Source organism: Apodemus sylvaticus, chromosome 16, assembly GCF_947179515.1.
Source record: "Apodemus sylvaticus chromosome 16, mApoSyl1.1, whole genome shotgun sequence".
NCBI classification, from domain to species: domain Eukaryota; kingdom Metazoa; phylum Chordata; class Mammalia; order Rodentia; family Muridae; genus Apodemus; species Apodemus sylvaticus.
Genome location: NC_067487.1, coordinates 78,244,902 through 78,265,282, shown reverse-complemented (window position 1 = coordinate 78,265,282; position 20,381 = coordinate 78,244,902).

Sequence of the window (20,381 nt, the reverse complement as noted above, 5' to 3'; positions counted from 1 at the left end):
CTCCGCCCTAGGCTATCTAGTCCTAGTAAGACTAATTATGACCCATTCACTAAAAGAGTGTATAAATAATATTTCTAGGAGGTTTTTCACTTTCATTCATTATCATGTATGTATACATTCCTGTATGTATGTGTATTTGTGTATGGAGGAGATTGGGGATGCTATAGGACATCACTGGGTGTTACTTCTCAGGCACGGTTAACTTTCTGTTTTTTGAGACATAATCTCTCCCTAGCCTGGCACTCATCAAATAGGCTAGGGATCTGTCTGTCTCTGCCTATTATATACTAAGATTATAGGTGCAGAGAACCAGGCCCAGTGTGTTTTCTATGAGTACTAGGGCTGGAAGTCTGGTGTTTATGATTACACAGCTATCAATGTTTTACTTAAGCTATCTCTCCAGCTCTTGTTGATTATTTCATACTGTCAATGTACTTATGTTATTTTCAGATAACCATCCAAATGCAAGTAGATTAGATTTACCATTTGACAAACCCTGAACAATTGCCACTAAGGGTGAAGAATATCCTTATGAAATATATGACATTTTTGGTTAAACCCATTCAAACCCATGTAATATGCTAGATATTATGTCAAAGCTCTTTGTTCCAAGTCTTTTAGGCACTTATACTGAAATGGAGATTCTTTAGATGACAATTTACAGATGACTATGCGGAAACAGAGTATCACTCTTGATGCTCTAATACAAGAGCCAATCAAACACTTAGGATGGGCTCCTGAAGAGGGTCAAGTAGCTGAGACATCAACAGGCACTTGTCTCATTTCCTGGGTTCCTGTAAATAGTGTTACAGTTTTTCCTAAATAAGAATCACATCATTGTAACTGAGGAAAAACAATATTTAAATAACTTATCAGCAACTATTTAAAGATATATAACATACAATTAATTGATACCATATTATATCTCCATTGTACATTTCTTATCATAGATATTCCGTTAGTATTGGCAGTGAGTAGATACAAAATATGTGGTATCAGGGATTAATTAATGATGAGCAGAATTATGCAAGAACATGTAAAAGGTGAGCAGCTCCTTCCTTTTACTGTCTTGTTTTCTCTTGTTCCTAACAGAAACAAATTGTAGTTTTGACTTCTGCTGCTTCTCCAGATTCCAATTTTTTTCGATATAATTTATTTACATTTCAAATGATTTCCCCTTTTCTAGCCCCCACTCCCCGAAAGTCCTGTAAGCCCCCTTCTCTTCCCCTGTCCTCCCACCCACCCCTTCCCACTTCCCCGTTATGGTTTTGCCTTATACTGCTACACTGAGTCTTTCCAGAACAAGGGGCCACTCCTCCATTATTCTTGGACATCCTTTGATGTGTGGATTATGTTTTGGGTATTCCAGTTTTCTAGGTTAATATCCACTTATTAGTGAGTGCATACCATGATTGATCTTTTGAGACTGGGTTACCTCACTTAGTATGATGTTCTCCAGATTCATCCATTTACCTAGGAATTTCATGAATTCATTGTTTCTAATGGCTGAATAGTACTCCATTGTGTAGATATACCACATTTTTTGCATCCACTCTTCTGTTGAGGGATACCTGGGTTCTTTCCAGCATCTGGCAATTATACATAGGGCTGCTATGAACATAGTAGAGCATGTATCCTTATTACATGGTGGGGAATCCTCTGGGTATATGCCCAGGAGTGGTATAGCAGGATCTTCTGGAAGTGAGGTGCCCAGTTTTCGGAGGAGCCGCCAGACTGATTTCCAGAGTGGTTGTACCAATTTGCAACCCCACCAGCAGTGGAGGAGTGTTCCTCTTTCTCCACACCCTCTCCAACATCTGCTGTCTCCTGAATTTTTAATCTTAGCCATTCTGACTGGTGTAAGATGAAATCTCAGGGTTGTTTTGATTTGCATTTCCCTAATGACTAATGAAGTTGAGCATTTTTTAAGATGCTTCTCCGCCATCCGAAGTTCTTCAGGTGAGAATTCTTTGTTTAACTCTGTACCCCATTTTTTAATAGGGTTGTTCGGTTTTCTGGAGTCTAACTTCTTGAGTTCTTTATATATATTGGATATTAGCCCTCTATCTGATGTAGGATTGGTGAAGATCTTTTCCCAATTTGTTGGTTGCCGATTTGTCCTCTTGATGGTGTCCTTTGCCTTACAGAAACTTTGTAATTTTATGAGGTCCCATTTGTCAATTCTTGCTCTTAGAGCATATGCTATTGGTGTTCTGTTCAGAAACTTTCTCCCTGTACCGATGTCCTCAAGGGTCTTCCCCAGTTTCTTTTCTATTAGCTTCAGAGTGTCTGGCTTTATGTGGAGGTCCTTGATCCATTTGGATTTGAGCTTAGTACAAGGAGACAAGGATGGATCAATTCGCATTCTTCTGCATGCTGACCTCCAGTTGAACCAGCACCATTTGTTGAAAAGGCTATCTTTTTTCCATTGGATGTTTTCAGCCTCCTTGTCGAGGATCAAGTGGCCATAGGTGTGTGGGTTCATTTCTGGATCTTCAATCCTGTTCCATTGATCCTCCTGCCTGTCACTGTACCAATACCATGCAGTTTTTAACACTATTGCTCTGTAGTATTGCTTGAGGTCAGAGATACTGATTCCCCCAGATTTTCTTTTGTTGCTGAGAATAGTTTTAGCTATCCTGGGTTTTTTGTTGTTCCAGATGAATTTGATAATTGCTCTTAAAACCACATGGTCATTTCACTGGATGCTGAAAAAGCATTTGACAAAATTCAGCATCCTTTCATGCTTAAAGTCTTGGAGAGAACAGGAATTCAAGGCCCATACCTAAACATAGTAAAAGCAATATACAGCAAACCGGTAGCCAGCATCAAACTAAATGGAGAGAAACTTGAAGCAATCCCACTGAAATCAGGGACCAGACAAGGCTGCCCCCTTTCTCCTTATCTTTTCAATATTGTACTTGAGGTACTAGCTCGGGCAATTCGACAACATAAGGAGGTCAAAGGGATACAAATTGGAAAGGAAGAAGTCAAACTATCATTATTTGCAGACGACATGATAGTCTACCTAAGTGACCCAAAAAACTCCACTAGAGAGCTCCTACAGCTGATAAACAACTTCAGCAAAGTGGCAGGTTATAAAATCAACACAAGCAAATCAGTGGCCTTCCTATACTCAAAGGATAAGCAGGCTGAGAAAGAAATTAGGGAAATGACCCCCTTCACAATAGCCACAAACAGTATAAAGTATCTTGGGGTGACTCTTACCAAACATGTGAAAGATCTGTATGACAAGAACTTCAAGACTCTGAAGAAGGAAATGGAAGAAGACCTCAAAAAAATGGGAAAACCTCCCATGCTCATGGATCGGTAGAATCAATATAGTTAAAATGGCCATTTTGCCAAAAGCAATTTACAGATTCAATGCAATACACATCAAAATCCCAACTCAATTCTCCAGGTTCCAATTTTAAGTCTAATCCAAAGATGCCAACATATCCCAAAGTGCGAGACTGCTTTGAGCTTGGTGTTCCTCCTTTCTTCCTTGTCTTTAAGGGATTTTATGTCTTTTCTTTCCCTGGCTGCCAGTTACACTGAATTGTTCTGAAATATGAATGATGTGCATGCGCGCATGAGCGCGCGCGTGCGCACCCGCATGTGTGTGTGTGTGTGTGTGTGTTTGTGTGTATGTGTGTGTGTGCGTGCATGTGTGTGTGTGTTTGTGTGTATGTGTGTGCGTGCGTGCATGTGTGTGTGTGTGTGTTTGTGTGTGTATGTGAGTGTGTATCTATGAGCTACTATCAACCAGGGCAGCAATCAGAATTTAATGCTTGTCATTTAGTAAAACCTGACTTTTGAGCCCTGTCAGTCATGGGCCTCTATATGTGTGCTTCTTGGTTGGAGCGGTATTGCTTTATAGCAGCTTCTGTTTAGGAATCATGTCACTGTTTGGCATTTATGTAGTTCAGCTGTTAGGAAGTCTGAGTAAGAAGAAAGGAAATATGCAGGAGTGAAGGTTTTGGGGCAAAGAGGGAAATAAGAAAGGGCTCTAGGTTGTGAAATAGCAACGCCAGCCACGTGGCAGCAATAAAGAACAGACATAACTCCTCAGTTCAAGCAAGGATCAGCCAAACAGACGCAGCCCACAGCCATCCTGATGCTCTGGGTGGCCGAGCGCTGGCACAGAGTGCAAGCCACAAGATGTCCTAGTCGTTACCATCCGCATCAGCCTCTGTCACTCTGCAAGACCTGCTACATGCATGCGACTGCGTTCAGATCACCTGAAACACAGAGAGACTTAGAGGAGGGAGCATGTGAGGGAAAAGCAAACTGCTCCAGCATCTAACAAAGTTTGTGGGGCCTGTGCATGCCTCAGAGTACAGCTTCACATGAGTTCAGAAGACCAGACATTTATCCAACATTGTCTACATACGATTCTGCTCAAGGCTCTTGCATTGTCATTGGAAAATAACAGCAGAAATCTCTGGCTTTCAAGTACCTTGAGCTTCTCATTTCTTTCCAATCACTAGAAAACCTTTCATTTAAGTTTGGAGGTTCAGATATAAGCAATTTTGGAACATCTAGACAAAAGTGCTGAAATTAACTTTCACTCTTTCTAAGCAACTCTAGGAGAGGTAATATGGGTGACATTTTCTGCCAGGCATCGCAGAAGAGGAAATGGATGTTTCTAGGAATTCTTTGGAACAAGCGCCTTATGCATACAGAGGGGCACATAGGGAGAGGTGAAGCATGAATCATTTGCAGTGAATCAAAACTCATTCTCTCAACTCTGCTCCCTTCCTTCAGGAAAGAACTCGAGACTAGAAGCAAAAATATATATGCTATGTGCTTTAGTATCAATGTTTAAACATTTGGTAATATCATAGTAAACTATGTCTTTGAAACAATAAGTTATGTATGTGACTAACAAATCAATTAGCACCAGACTTTCAGCTATGGTCACAGCATAACATTCATAGTATATCTAACTACTTGAATATGCACATTTAGTCTACATTCAGGTTTGTATATCTGCTCATTTTTTAAAAAGCAAAGCTCAACTGATAGTTGAAATATATACCAATTGAAGCTAGAACTATCCATATAGTACATTCATACTGGTCATACCAACAATAAGAAAGCTGTGTAATTGCTCACAATGGCCATGTTCTTAAAAGGTCTTCATGCATAATGGAAATGAATGTCACACATGTACTCTCACAGAATGCAGAGAAGGGAAGAGTGCCAAAAGTTCGAGGCCAGTCTGCTCTGCATGCTGAGTTCCAGACCAGCCTGAATTGCAAAGTAAAACCTGGCCTCAAAAAGAGAGTAAACAATATACTCTTAGAAGACTTGATACAAGAAAAATTTAAAAACTGTATAAACTAGTGCACAGCCATGCCTTACTTCTATAAAGTGCATGTGCTCACTTCAAGAATTGCCATTCTACTGTGGTAAAAAGTGCTGAGGTTAGGGTGGCCTTTGCACTTGGATAATACATAAAAGTAGGTTACTTTTTTTTTGAGTACATGCTAGGAGGGAGCCATGGTATCAGGCCAATAAATCTTGAAACCGACCAACAGGAAATATTGAGGCGGTTACAGTAATGTTTGATGTCCTGATATTAGTACTAATTCCCCACATTGCATGTTTAAAGTCAGTGCGTTTTTATTAGTTCCATATCAGAAAAACATGTATACAAATGTTTAAATGATTTTATTGTTACAATTCAGATTCTTGTATTACACCACCAGACACACAGGGCCCACCTCTCTGTTCTTCCCACCTTAGGAGTTTCATACAGAGCAGAAGCAGAAGGCTTTTCAGGGCCTCATCCAACTCTCACAATCACATAAGAACTCACCATATTTACACACCCAAATCACTCTAGTGATGTAAACATCCTACAAACTAACTAATGTAAAGTGGGATGATCCTGTATGTTTAATATGCACTAATGTTTGGCTTCTCAAGAACTGTATGTTTCCTCAAGATAGATGTCATCTAATTTTTGATGATAAAAAAAAAAAATCAGGTTTTTTTCCTACTACCATTTACCAGGTTAAAGCTGAAAACAAACACAACTGTTCCTATGTCCCACAGAGAATTTGTCTGTTGGTGGTGTCTGTCTCCAGCACACACACTCACAGCAGCTGAATCTTTTGGTATCAGTGTTTCCCAATGACTTGCTTTTTTTTTTTTTACCCTGTCAACCTGAGGAGGTGGGGAAAATGATGCTTGAACAGAAAACAAAACTGAAGTTACAGACAATCAAGAAAGATTGATTGACCCCACACTATCAAGTAAGTGTCAATAACATGGGGCTACTGGGCTTCTGCACTGTTTTTCTCCAGACAGTTAGCCTCCCATCAGTCAAAGCCCAAGATAACGATCCATCATGGAGTCAAAGTGGCGAACAACTGTGTGGTCTTTTGATAAGAGACAGTCACAATTTGTCTCCTTCACTTCCCACAGATCGCCTCAAATAGGGTAGGGCTCTGTGACAACAGCTGCAGAGAGCCTGGCAACATTCTTTAGCGTGGAAGAAATTCTTACCAAATACACACAACAGAGACGTATGCAGCCTTCAGAAACATTTAAAACCAGGGACTCTTTATTCATATTTCATGTTGAGTTTATTTGCTCTGTTCTTTCTAAGCATCATCAGCAAACCAATTGTTTAAGAATGACCAACTGGCAAGGTAGTGGTGTTCTAATGGGGTAATAGTGACAGTCTCCTGAGTGTCACGATGCCGTCTCAACACGTCTGAGTAATATTTTAAATCTGTGCTTGGATTAAATTGTCTTTTGTCAATACCATGCAGGGATGTATTATAGATAATTTATTTATTTGCATGTTTGATAGAGTATCTGGGCTATTCCCATTCATCCTACAAAATAACACTTTAGCCTAACAAGAAATTCCGAAGAATGATCTTAAGGTTGACATGACAAACATTATAGTTAGACACGTTGCAAAGATATTATAAAGCCAACCAATAAATTGAATTATTCACATTGAAAAATAATGCTTAGTAGCATAGAAAATCTCATACTGGGGCAGTTTATGCATTCAAACACACTTCTAATGATTATTTAAGCATTTAAAGAACAATACATTTAAAATATTTAATGGGAAAACATTGTTTTCCCAAGACTGAAATTCTTTTCTGAGAAGACACAATTTCTTACATATGCTCAACAATATTCCTTAATGCCACGTTGCTTTAAGGACTTTGGTGGCATAATTCATTTATAGAATTATAAGAACCAACTATATAACTAAAAATACCTAGTATCATTTTCATGGAGGTGCACAAGAATGTGCCCCAGTGAGGCCCATGGAAAGGAGTCAGACAACACAGCAGAGCCATGGGAAGGGAGCGGGGGTCCCTGACCAATAAGAGAAGAACCAAACACGTGACTTGCTCTGACCAGCATCTGATTTTGAACCAGTCCTGTGGGTCCTCAATGAGAACAATTAGAATCAGGACAAATTGGATTCAAATTCTACCTTAGATAGCTCCTCATTTTAAAAACATCAGATGATACAGAAGTGCCTGCCCTGTCTTAAGAGAGATAAATAACCATGTACAAAGCATTATAAACATTAACTACTATAGTTCTCCTTATTTTCCTTTACTTTGTGTTTTAATTAACAAAATAAGGTTGCATAGTATTTCCTAAACTAATATTTGCAATGAGTTTTTACAAATTAACTTTTGTCTTGGCCTTGTGGAGGTCATGAGTTGTTCTCTGAAGGGTCTTGAGAGCCATACTTTCTGCCAAGATGAGAAAGCCAACTCTACATTTCAGACTTGTACGCAAATCACATGAAATCACGCCATTCCCAGCCACTTGGCTAGGCCAATTTGTTATTAAATGGACTGAGTCCCACTTTTAGACTGTGGGAGAATGGAGCCACATTCAAAAACCACTGAATAAATTATATCACAAGTCCTCTAAGGAAGACACTAAAATTATGATTATGATAAAGTATATAAAATGATTTGTTGGCAAATTGTCCCAAATAAAAGATGGTTTCAACTGAAAAAATGCTAGAAATGTGCTTATCAATACCAGTCCCTCAAAACACAATAGGAAGAGCCTTTCATTGCACAGTCTTTGATTCAGGACACATTAATGCTTTGGAATTTCCAAATTCTAAAATATTGTGGAAAAGGAAGTTGTCTAGATTCTTCTATAGTAATATAGAATTAGAGGCTATGCTAGTTGGAAATTACAATTTTATTTGTGTTTATTTTTTGTTCTATTTGTTTCAGGCAAATATCTCTAGACAATTATACAAATATCATGGTGCTGGATGTTTTCATAAAGTCAGTAGAATCTGACCTCTTACAGTGTGACCAGGACAAAAGACCTTGTTGCAACTGATGAGAAAGTTTCTTGTATTACAATCAGATGAGAAAATAAATCTATATTCTGTGTCGTAGTATTATATAAGCCTCTTCTAACAACATTTTGGCAGCAAGCTTTATTTAATAGAGCATTTTAAATCAATAATTCTAAAACCTAGGTCAATTCAGTTATCAAACAGAAATTCTTGATATTGAAAATGACAGCTGCACTGTGATGCTTTCCTACCTATCCTGAGAGATCCTCACACATACAGACCTGTAAGTCCACACACACGGGCACACACATAGACATGTGTCCCACTGTACAAACATTAATGGCAGTAACTTTGAGTCTTGCTTCGCATGTAAAATAGATGATAAAGCATGACTGTCCTACAAAGCAAGTCATGTGGGCCCATCCAGCGAGGCAGGCTTAGATGGCACAATTTGAGAAAGATGTGCTTTAAGACCAGATTCTATTTTTAGCCAGGTTTTTTTTTTCTAGACAGATGTTGAAACCCCATAAAGAGGATTTTAAAAGTGTTATTACTGGTAAGTTATTGCACTCTTAATGTGGACCGTACTGTGCAATACAAGCTCCAGGAAAACATCTTTTCTTTCTGTCTCTTTTTCTCTCTAAACTTTATTTATAGCCTTGCAAAATACTAGCATTCACATAACCCGTCTGTGCAGGCATGCCAGAAGATTAATGATATCGCAGTGTTCTTGAGAACAAAACTGTGTCTACCATGGTGTTGAATAATCTTCCCTTTCACACATTAGAAGTGAGATGAGGCCTACTTTAGGGAGAAAGGACAATGTGTCACAGAAAGGGGCTTGGCTTCGGGACACGCCTGTATTGCTATCTCGAGTCTCAAAATGTTTTCCTGCATGTTAGCATAGGAAGAAGAAAGCTTTTATCCCTACTTCTTCAAAAATTTACATACAGCCTCAAAAATCTGACTTTTCTAACATGTTTTCTCCCAGTCTGTCACTGGTAAGAATTGAGAACTCACAGAGAGTTGTATAATGTGACCTCTTATCCGAGCATTTCTCACATTTAGGTAGGAAGAGCAAATACTGTTTAAGGAGTTAATGTTCTGAGTGGAATGCATTTTGTTAAAGCTTCCTTGTTTTCTAATTTTCAGTAATGACACTAGAACAAGCCATCTTTTACTGAAATCTTCCTTGCATTGTCTAACACACTATAGGATTAGCATACTATATCTCCTGTCCACCTCCCGGAAGTTCCGTGCTATTGGTACCCCCTGGATAGAGTTTCTGCTTCATGAGATCTATGGCTCACTGAATATCACTCCTCTAATAGGAAACCCACAGCACATTCAGAATTGGAGTCTTCAAGTCAATTCTGAACAACTGAAAAGCCGCCCTCCCCAAGTCACGTATTTAATATAAACTTTTACTCAACCCATGAAGCATATGATTGCTTTTTATGTCTAGGTGTTTTATTATTGATATTCAAGTATTGATATATACTAGAAACATATACCAGTATGCAAATATTTAGAATTATAAAAACACAGTTCTGACTTCTAATGCGTAGTAGAATCTAAAGGAAAATTAAGACCATGAAGGCTCTAGTCACTCAAGGTTTTGCACAGCTGTTTAATGGAATGTACAATATTTAAATAAACTTGCATTTCTATACCATTAAAATTCACATAAGTATATATAGCAAGAGTGGCATTTCCCTTAAATTATGTGATAAGAATGTTAATATTAACTTTGATACAGGTTTTTATGATTCATGGCATTTTTGTATGGACATTTCTAGAACCCAGAAATTTTGCTGTGAATTACATTTAGATTTCAGTAAAAAAAAAAAAAAAAAGAAAGAAAGAATTTAAAAAACAAGAAAACAAACAAACAGAAACAACTAATGTGGGGGGTGAGGTGACTTAGCAGATAAAGGTCTTGCTGTCTAATTCTGATGATTTGATGATCTCCAGAGCCTAGAAAAAGATAAGCAACTTTTGAGAGGTATTCTCTGACTACATGCCTCCACAAATACATGCTCATTCTAAATAATAATAAATGTAAGCACGCAAAAAAATACCAAAGTGATATTGTATAGTAAGTGAGTGATAAGGCAATCTCTTCAAAGAATTATGTTAGTCAAAGGATATAACTTCACAATGCAAAAAATTTGAGAGATACATCTGTCACATATATGTATATGTAGATGTGTGCATGCTAGAGTGTGTGTGTGTGTGTGTGTGTGTGTGTGTGTACGTGTGTGTATATAGATAGACAGACAGAGGGCTAGATATGTAGATATGATTTCTACATAATAAAACTCATTTATTTCCTAGTACATATTAAGCAAATTCTGTAACTTAGAATACATATTTGGGACAGCACAATGAAAGACACAAGAGATGCCTTACCAGTCAGTGTTTTCATTTTAGTTATACTCTCTTACCTAAAAGAACCACTGATATATTGTGTTAAAATTTTACTTTCTTTGTTACACAGAGCATAGTGTACTGGATTTTTCTTCTTTCCACTTCTCTCCTTCCATCCAGATCCACCCCTTTCTGTCTATCATTAGAAAACATTAGAAACAGGCTTCTAAAGTATAATAATAAGATATAATCAGAAAAGACAAAAGCAAACACATCAGAATAGGATGAAAGAAGCAAACAATAAAAAGAGACCATGAAACAGATATAGACACAGACACCCAACCATTCATACACTCATAAATCCATAAAAGAACTAAACTGCAACCCAATATATATATATGCAAAGTTTCTGTACAACAAAAGGAGAAAATATATATTAATAAAATTTGTAGCAGAGCATTTTGGCTGCACCACTTTGATCTCCCCAGTGATTAGCAGGCATACACCTGTCCAGGAGCTATCTCAGATCCACAAATGAAAGACACACACATCAGTTCATTGTAACCCGCCTTACTGGCTCAGGGGCTGGACTCCTCGAAGCCTCTCACGAATACCATACCCCTGCCTTTAATCCTAGCTCAACACTTCTAAATGTCCCCTCAGATTAGTTGCCTTCACAGTTACATTCTGTGAAACCCATTGGTCTTGCTGCCCAAGACACTTAAGGGACGCCCTCCCACAGTCCACTTTCCCATTCTGCCTGCATTTTGGAAGAGCTTCCCTGAAGCTTGAATCTCTTATGTCTCTCTCCCCAAAGTATCTCAGTTCTCCTCTTCTTGCCCCTCTCTTTCTCCTAGCCTGCAGAACTTGGAAGTCCTGTCACTTTATTTCCTCTCAGCCATTGGCCACGGACATCATTATTGATCGAGCACGAAACAATTGGGGACAAGGATCTCAACGTATGAATGCGCAGATTCACAATCACAGCATCGCAACCACCACCACCCTACAAAATTTAAGATAAAGAAGAAAAGCCCTGACATGGTGTTCCAAGAGAAGAAATATCCAGAAATGTCATTATTTTCATTTTCTCTTGGCCATCCACTGCTGGAATGTATTCTACCATTAAGAATAGCTCGTTTCTCTATTTTAAAACTCATAGAGAAAATTAAAATTTCATTTTCAATTTGTTATTAATTAGAAATTGCTTCAGAATATGAGGATATGTGTCCACCACTTTCAGCTCTAGCATCACATTTAATACAGACATATGTGGGCCCATGCTTGCTGGCCTCTGTGAGGTGATCTTGTTGCTTTAGAGGGCCAAGTTCTTTTGGAGTCCTCTCTCATCTCTGGCTCTAATACTCTTTCCACCCCCTCTTCCATAGGGTTCCATGAATCCTGAAGGAGAGATTTAATGGAGACAACCCAACTAGGCCTGAGTGTTCCAAGGTCTTTAATTCTCTGCATAATGTCTGAGTGTGGGTCTCTGTGTTTGTTCCATCTGATGCAAAAGGAAGCTTCTCTGATGATGGCTGAGCAAGGCACATGTAGCAGAAGGTCAATAAGAATAATTTTACTGCTATATGTTTTGGGGTTTTGTTTAGTTTTATAGGGCAGTGGTATTTGGTTTTGTGCTAAGTCCTAGGCTGCCTAGACTCAGGTTCTTGGTTACCCAAGCAGTGGCTGCTATGGGTTCCATCTTGTGGAGTAGGCCTTAAGTCAAATCAAATATTGGTTGGTTATTCCCTCAATATTTACAACACCATTGCCCTAGAATAACTTGCAGACAGCACACAAGTGTAGATCAGAGGATTTGCAGCTAGCTTGGTATTTACATTTCTCCTTTGATAGTGTACAAAAGGAGAAATTCGTGCACCAAAGATACTAACACATAAGGGTGAATGATCTGTCTATGCACCTTCTTTATGTGCTGAGTTGTGTAGGTGTTGTCTTCAGCAATGAGAGTTTGCTGTCAGTATACAGAGAGCAATTATATCCTGTCTTGGCCACTGCCTAGATTGTTTAGAGATCCCCTTGGGACTCCTTTGGCCAAAATCTCAGTTACACAGAACCAGTCCCAATAATGGAAGCTTTATTTGGTGATAAGAGGTGGCCAGTTGGGACTACTGTCTCCTCCATTATTTGCCAATTTCATTTATATCACTTTCATATATTTTAGAAAGTTTCTACTACATTACATTAATACATTACCCTTGGGATGGCCTTTAATTTTATCTGTCCTCATATTTCCTCATTTGTCCTCTTTCTTTCCTCTCTCAGCTTATTCCTCCAATTTTGGCTTTGTCTACTCATGCATATATATCCTATTTCTTTCGCCTAGGGAAATCTTTTTTCACATCTCCCACTCTCCCTTAATCCATACCTTACCTTTGAGATTCAACAGATTGTAGCTTGATAGCATGCCTATCAAACTTTATTTTCTTGCCAGATTTTCAGATATAAATTTGAAATATTTCTATAAAAATAAGAATTTTTATATGATTGGGAGTATTAATACATATATAGAGAAAATAAATATATACAAACATATATATATATATATATAATATTATATAGAGTACTTACATAGCATATATGGGGCCTAAAGTTCAAATCCCATTAATGATATGTGTATAAATATATATTCACACATATAAACATAAAACTTATAGCATCATTATATATAATAAATGCACATATACAAATATTCAAATTTATAGTTATATTTTATATCTCTATACCTGTACGTTTACATGCGTAAAAGTGTATAAGTATGCATAGACATGTAAATGTACAGGTATATAGACATTTTATCATTTAAATGTAATATGGGTTTTTCAAATTATGAAAGATATAAAAAGAACCAAGTCTTCCATTCCCTATTAGAGGGATATAATAATTCTTAAGGAAAAAAATGGAAATTAAAACCAATGGAAATTTTTTAATGTGAAACTACTTGTAAAACAGAAAAAATATATCTTGTTTTCTTTAAATAATTTTCTTCAAAATACTTAATGTGAAAAAATTGGTCTCCTGGTATGGGAAAGGGGGTTTTCGGGGGTACTGGGGAAAAGGGATAACATTTGAAATGCAAATAAAGAAAATATCCAATAAAATGTGGTCTCCATATTTGACTTAATTCCAGAAGAAAGAGAATGTGAAGGAGTAGACAGGGGTCTTTTAGGCAAGTATTCTTTTATAAAACCGTAGTAATGAACCTATTTCATTTGAGTTGTTACAAACCGAAATGGCCAAAAGAACACCAATTCCACCAACAATGGAGGAGTTTCTTTTTTGCTCCACATCCTTGCCAGCATCTACTGTCACCTGAGTTTTTATCTTAGCCATTCTGACTGTTGTGAGGTGGAATCTCAGGGTTGTTTTGATTTGCATTTCCCTGATGACTAAGGATGCTGAACATTTCTTTAGGTGTTTCTCATCCTGTCAAGTTTCCTCAGTTGAGAATTCTCTGTTTAGTTCTGTTTCCCATTTTCAATAGGTTATTTGGTTCTCTGGAGTCTACCTTCTTGAGTTCTTTGTATATATTGGATATTAGCCCTCTATCACATGTAGGATTTGTATAGATCTTTTCCAGTATGTTGGTTGCTGTTTTGTCCTATTGACAGTGTCCTTTGCCTTACAGAAGCTTTGCAATTTTATGAGGTCCCATTTGTCAATTCTTGATCTTAGAGCATAAGCTATTGGTGCTCTGTTCAAGAAAATTTCCCCTGTGCCCATGTTTTTGAGTAACTTTCCCCACTTTCTCTTCTATAAGATTCAGTGGATCTGGTTATATGTGGAGGTCCTTGATCCACTTGGATTTGAGCTTTGTACAGGGAGATACGAATGGATCAATTTGCATACTGGTTTACCTCCAGTTGAACCAGTACCATTTGTTGAAAATACTGTCTTTTTTTCACTGGATAGTTTTAGCTCCTTTGTCAAAGATCAAGTTACCATAGGTGTATGGGTTCATTTCTGGGTCTTCAATTCTATTTCATTTCTCTACCTGTCTGTCACTGTACCAATAGCATGTAATTTTTAGCACTATCAGTTTGAAGTCAGCAATGCTGATTCCCCCAGAAGTTTTTTTTTATTGTTGAGAATAGTTTTGGCTATCCTGAGTACAACCACTCTGGAAATTCTGGTCTGGTGGTTCCTCAGAAAATTGGATATAGTATTACCTGGGGACCCAGCTATACCACTCTTGGATGTATACCCAAAAGATGCTCCAACGTATAACAAGGACACATGCTCCACTATGTTCATAGCAGCCTTATTTATAATAGCTAGAAGCTGGAAAGGACACAGATATCATTCAGCAGAGGAATGGATACAGAAAATGTAGCACACTTACACAATAGAATACTACTCAGCTATTAAAAATGATGAATTCATGAAATTCTTAGGCAAATGAATGGATGTAGAAAATATGATCCTGAATGAGGTAACCCAATCACAAAAGAACACACATGGTATGCACTCACTGTAAGTGGATATTAGCCCATAAGCTCAGAACACTCAATATACCTTTCACAGACCACATGAAGCTCACGAAGAAGGAAGACTAATGTGTGGGTGTTTTGGTCCTTTTTAGAAAAGGGAACAAAATATTCACGGGAGCAAATATGGACACAAAGTGAAGAGCAGAGACTGAAGATAAGGCTACCCAGAGAATGCCCCACCTGGGGATTTATCCCACACACAGTCACCAAATTCCAACACTAGTGTTGAACATGATTGTCAACACTTTTGAGAGGGCCTGCCAGAGCCTTACAAACACAGAGTTAGATGCTTGCAGCCAACCATTGCACTGAGTGATAGGTCTCCAATGGAGGAGTCTGAGAAAGGACTGAGGGAGGTTAAAAGGTCTGCAACCCCATAGGAAGAACAATAGCAACTAACCAGACACCCCAGCTCTCTCAGGGACTAAGCCACCAACCAAGGAGTACACATGGCTCCAGAGCTGCACTTGTAGCAGAGGACAGCCTTGTCAGGCATCAATGGGAGGAGAGGTCCTTGGTCCTATGAAGGTTTGATAGATGTCACAGTGTAGGGGAATCAAGGGCAAGGAGGTAGGAGTGAGTGGATGGGTAGAGGAACATCCTCATAGAAGCAGGGGGAGGAGAGATGGGATAGGGGCTTTTCGGGATGGGGGAGGTAGCTGGGTAAGGAGATAACACTTGAAATGTAAATAAATAAATAAATAAATAAATAAATAACCAATTGAAATAGTAAACCAACTAAACAGGAATGCTACTAGTTTAAAACTATGCTGTGTGGGAACCCTGTTCCAAATGAAAATTACTCATCATGGAACTGCAAAGTCTACAAATCATTATATAGATTTCCTTTTGTGGAGAAATAGAAATAGATTGTGTCATATTTTAAATACAGACGCTAAAAGAAAAGAAAGAAAACAATGCCACACAATTCAAAATAAGAACAAGAGTGGGGAAGGAATACTTTCCCTGCAGATGTAAAGATGGAAGCCTCTGAGATTTATGGCCACTAAGAGGAACTGTCTACATAACACACAGTACACATGTCTGTGGCTAAGGAAGCTTGAGCTGCTTCCCAAAGCCTAAACATTTGGGCAGGAAAAATTCAACATGCATCCCAGCCATCCTTAGATGGGACTCACCCCAGACATTATTCTACTCCTTAGCATCTCACAACTTGTAGGTTACTCTATGAACACAATTTGTGTTGATATTGTAAAAGCATCTAAATGTTCCTATTTAATGAACAGAAAAAAACAAACTAAAACCAGAGAATGAACCTAAAACCTTTCTTCAGGTAATTTTGATTGCAAGTCTCATAGAATAATATACATACATCAATTTGCTTTCTTCTATGCATTTTAAATTGTGAATATTAAGCTAAATACTTTGGAGGAAACTTTCAGAAATAAAAATAGAACCATTATCTTATTTTTATTTATTTTCTGGTAGGAGGAAATTTACAGAGGAGTAAATCTACAATTGCAAAAAGATTTAATACAGAGAAATATAATCACTAGTAACAGAAAAACTAAATTGCTGTGAGATACGTCAAGGCATGTTTAGAAGGAAGAATGCCCATGCATGTTTCCTATGGGCATTGCAGTCCAGGATAAGCACTAATACATTCAGCATCAACTGAGCCAGAGAAGGATGGAGGACTGCAGCTTTTTAGGCAAAGCAGCAATCTGTGCAAATGCCAAGAAGGCCTGTAGTCTATGGAGAGCAATGCTACAGGAAAAGGAAGAAGTGGAATCAGGTGAATCCTCAGAAATGGCTATAAAGGGGATTGGTTATTTTGAAGATGTGAATGAACATATTTAGGGTTTACTCAGAAGAACTATCAAATATCTTCTATGTAGAGAGCTAAGATTAGGACTGGAGATAGAAAAAGAGTAACAGTTCTGTCTCTGATGGTAAGAACAGAGAGGTAAGAATAATATTCTGGTTTGAATAAGAAGTGTTCCCCATAGGCTTGTGGATCTGAGCAGTCAGGCTCTGATTGGTAGCACTTCCAGAGCAGCTTATGAAACTCCTCCACTTAAGGCTCAAGGAATGTTCTGACAGAGGTAACAGGATATAAGAACCAGAGGTTCAGGAGTTTCCTGTGAGATTGTGTCTCCTGTAAATGGCTGAAGCTACACCCGAAAAGTCTCACCAATAAGATGCCGTCATCGTGAGGTGAACAAGAACAACATAAAGAGACATGTTAAAGTGGATGAGAGAGAGCACAAAGGTCTCAACCCCATACAAAGAACTACAGGCAACTAAAGAGTGCCGAGAACAGTCCTCATCAGTTTCAAGTGGTTATCTGAAAACAAATGTCAGCTATGAAAACATGCATATATATACATACATACATATATATGTATATACATGTGTGTGTGCATATATTTATACATGGAAGTGTTTGAAGGAAGACCAGAAAAGAAAAAAAGAAAGTTTTGTAATTTTATTATTCTCTTAAAAAAAAATCAAAGTATTCATTTTTTAAAAAAAAACTAAAAACAAAATGGGTTGAAGACTTTGAATGGACAGAAGGAGTTAGGAATGTCTTAACCCAAAAGCCATCCTGTCTACGAGAAATGCAGGGACAAGAGATGAAGCAGAGTGAATGGCCAACCAATAACTGGCCCAACTTGAGACCCATCCTGTGGTCAAGCACTAATCCATGACATTAGTCCAGTGAGAGGCTCCACCCAGCAGCAGACTGGAACAGATGCAGAGAACCACAGTGAAACCTTGAATGGACCTGGGAGACTCTTATGGAAGAATACGAGGAAGGATTGAAAGCCCTGAAGGGGATAGAAACTCCACAGGAAGAACAACAGAATCAACTAACCTGGACCCTTGGGGATCTTAGAAACTGAACTACTAATCAAACAGCACACACAGATTAAACCCAGGCCTTGCTGCTGATAGGTAGCAGATTTGCAGCTTGGTTTTCTTGTGGTTCCAGAACAGTTGGAGTGGAGGCGATCCCAAAAGCTGTTGCCTGTCTGTGGCATATATTCTTCTAGCTGGGCTGCCTTATCTGGCCTCAGTGAGAGGGCATGTGCCCCACAGAGGCAGAATGTACCAGGGGGGCTATGCTCACCAAGAAGATGGGAAGTATTATAGAAGGGGGTGACCAGGAGGAGGGGCAGTGAGTGTGATGCAAACGGAATAAATCAATGTTTTAACATGTAGAAATGGGAACCCTTTTCAACAGGATTCTGTCAGAGAGCTTTGCCTAAAGAGTAATTACTTATGAAGTAGAAACTAAATGGTGAGAACTACATCAAATGCCAGAAGAAGGGAATGGCTTAGAGTGTCTTCCTTGAAAATACATTGTGGAATTCAAGTGGTCATGATGACAACATGAAAAGCTTTACAGTAAGTAACATGTTTTCAACATTACATGGTATTTGTTTTTCCCCTTTAAGCCTAAAATTGAAACTCTGATTATAGATACTTCAAGAATCATTCCAACTAGATTCTCTCAGTTTTTCCAATGAAGTAGCTGGAATAGGAGATACACATCTTCAATTCTTAACTGTCTTTAGGAAGTTTTTATTCCTTATCTCTGTCTGCTCATTCAGAAATGCCTTTATAAAGCCTTGATATTTAGACACTCTAGTCCAACACAAGAGGTAGTTAAATAATAAATTGTGTATTAAATTGGGTTTCTAGGACATCTGTGAAACATTCCTGGATAATATGATATAAAAGAAGGAATCACCCATGATTCCCAGTACTTGGAAAATTCGGGGTAGTCACAGTCATTACCTACTAGCACTTGATAGTACATTAATATTAGATTAAAGTAGGTGTTCTATTTATGGCTTATTCACACTAGCATCTATAAATGAATAAGAAAATAATGATGTCTAAAAATTTAATTTTGAAATGAATTTATTGACTGATCTCTGAAAAAAATGAACACTACAATAAAATTTAAATTGGGATCAGCTGTTAATTTGAAAATGTTTAGAACACATTAGTTAAGTTGCCACTCTCATGCCAATAAACAATTTGGAGGTCCACTTTCCATCTCTTCATTTAAGTGCAGAATTGAGATTTGGACAACTAACATGTGTGGATCCCTGAGTTCATTTTCTGACACAGCAAAACTAAAAATTTCTTAAGCTTTCCTTTGAAAAGGAAATACAAATTCTTGTTTCAGTTGTCTCAATATTTTTCTTAAGCCACAATTTTCCTTTTTTCTATAACCAAAATTCCCAATGACAGCACCATGAACTTTATAGTCAGGTTACTAGCCAAAGACATGCTATTTTCCTTTTATATAAAGAATTACTTAAGGGAGCCTGTATACAATTGACAAGGAAGTAGGAACTACAATGACTTGTTTTTAACCACAGAAGTCATAATAATACTCAGTTTGAGCCAATGTTTAAGAAAAAAATAAGCTTTTTCCAATATTCTGATACTTCTGATAAGTACATTGGCCATGTCAAAATGAGGTTACGTTGTTCAGGGGGTAACCCTGAGAGTCCTCAAGGCAGCACTCCAAACCTCTCAACTCTGTGAAGTCTGTCTTGTCACCTCGACCGAGGTTATAGTTCCCTACACTGTCAAGAGGCACATGAGGAGCGACCCGTGCTGGGCTGCAGGCCTTATTTTAGCATTTGGTATCTGATTTTCAAAGGTTATCTTTCCCAAATTAAAGGAGAATGACAGCTAATGTGAGGCCTCTCTGGGCTGACTCTCTGTGCTTACATTAGATGTTTCAAGTTTCTCAATAAGAGGAAAAACCTCCAAGTAATAATGGCTCAAATTCTCAGTATATTAAAACAACTCGGGGGTGGGGTGAGGTAGGAGAAGAGGACATTTTCCTTATTTTTATTTCCAAAGTTTGCTATTGCTAAGATATTCTTAAGTAAAAGAATTAAAGCAATAGACTATATTACTATAATGCTCATAAAAATTAAACTGTAAATACCTGTATTTTGTCTCTGTGCTTATATGTTTTTCCTAATACTTCTAAGCTTGTGGTTTTTATAGCATTTTCGTTTCTGTCCTCCTTTCTTTTGGCCTTACACTACCTCCTCTTAGATGCAAATACTTTGTTAGTAAGTAAAAGTGACATTTTTACCCAAATCCTTTAGGTAGCTTCTATTGTAGTAATCTGTGCACATCTATTGAGTAGGAGCCATGGAGAAGCAGGGTCTGCTCCCAGGCCCTGGTGCCAG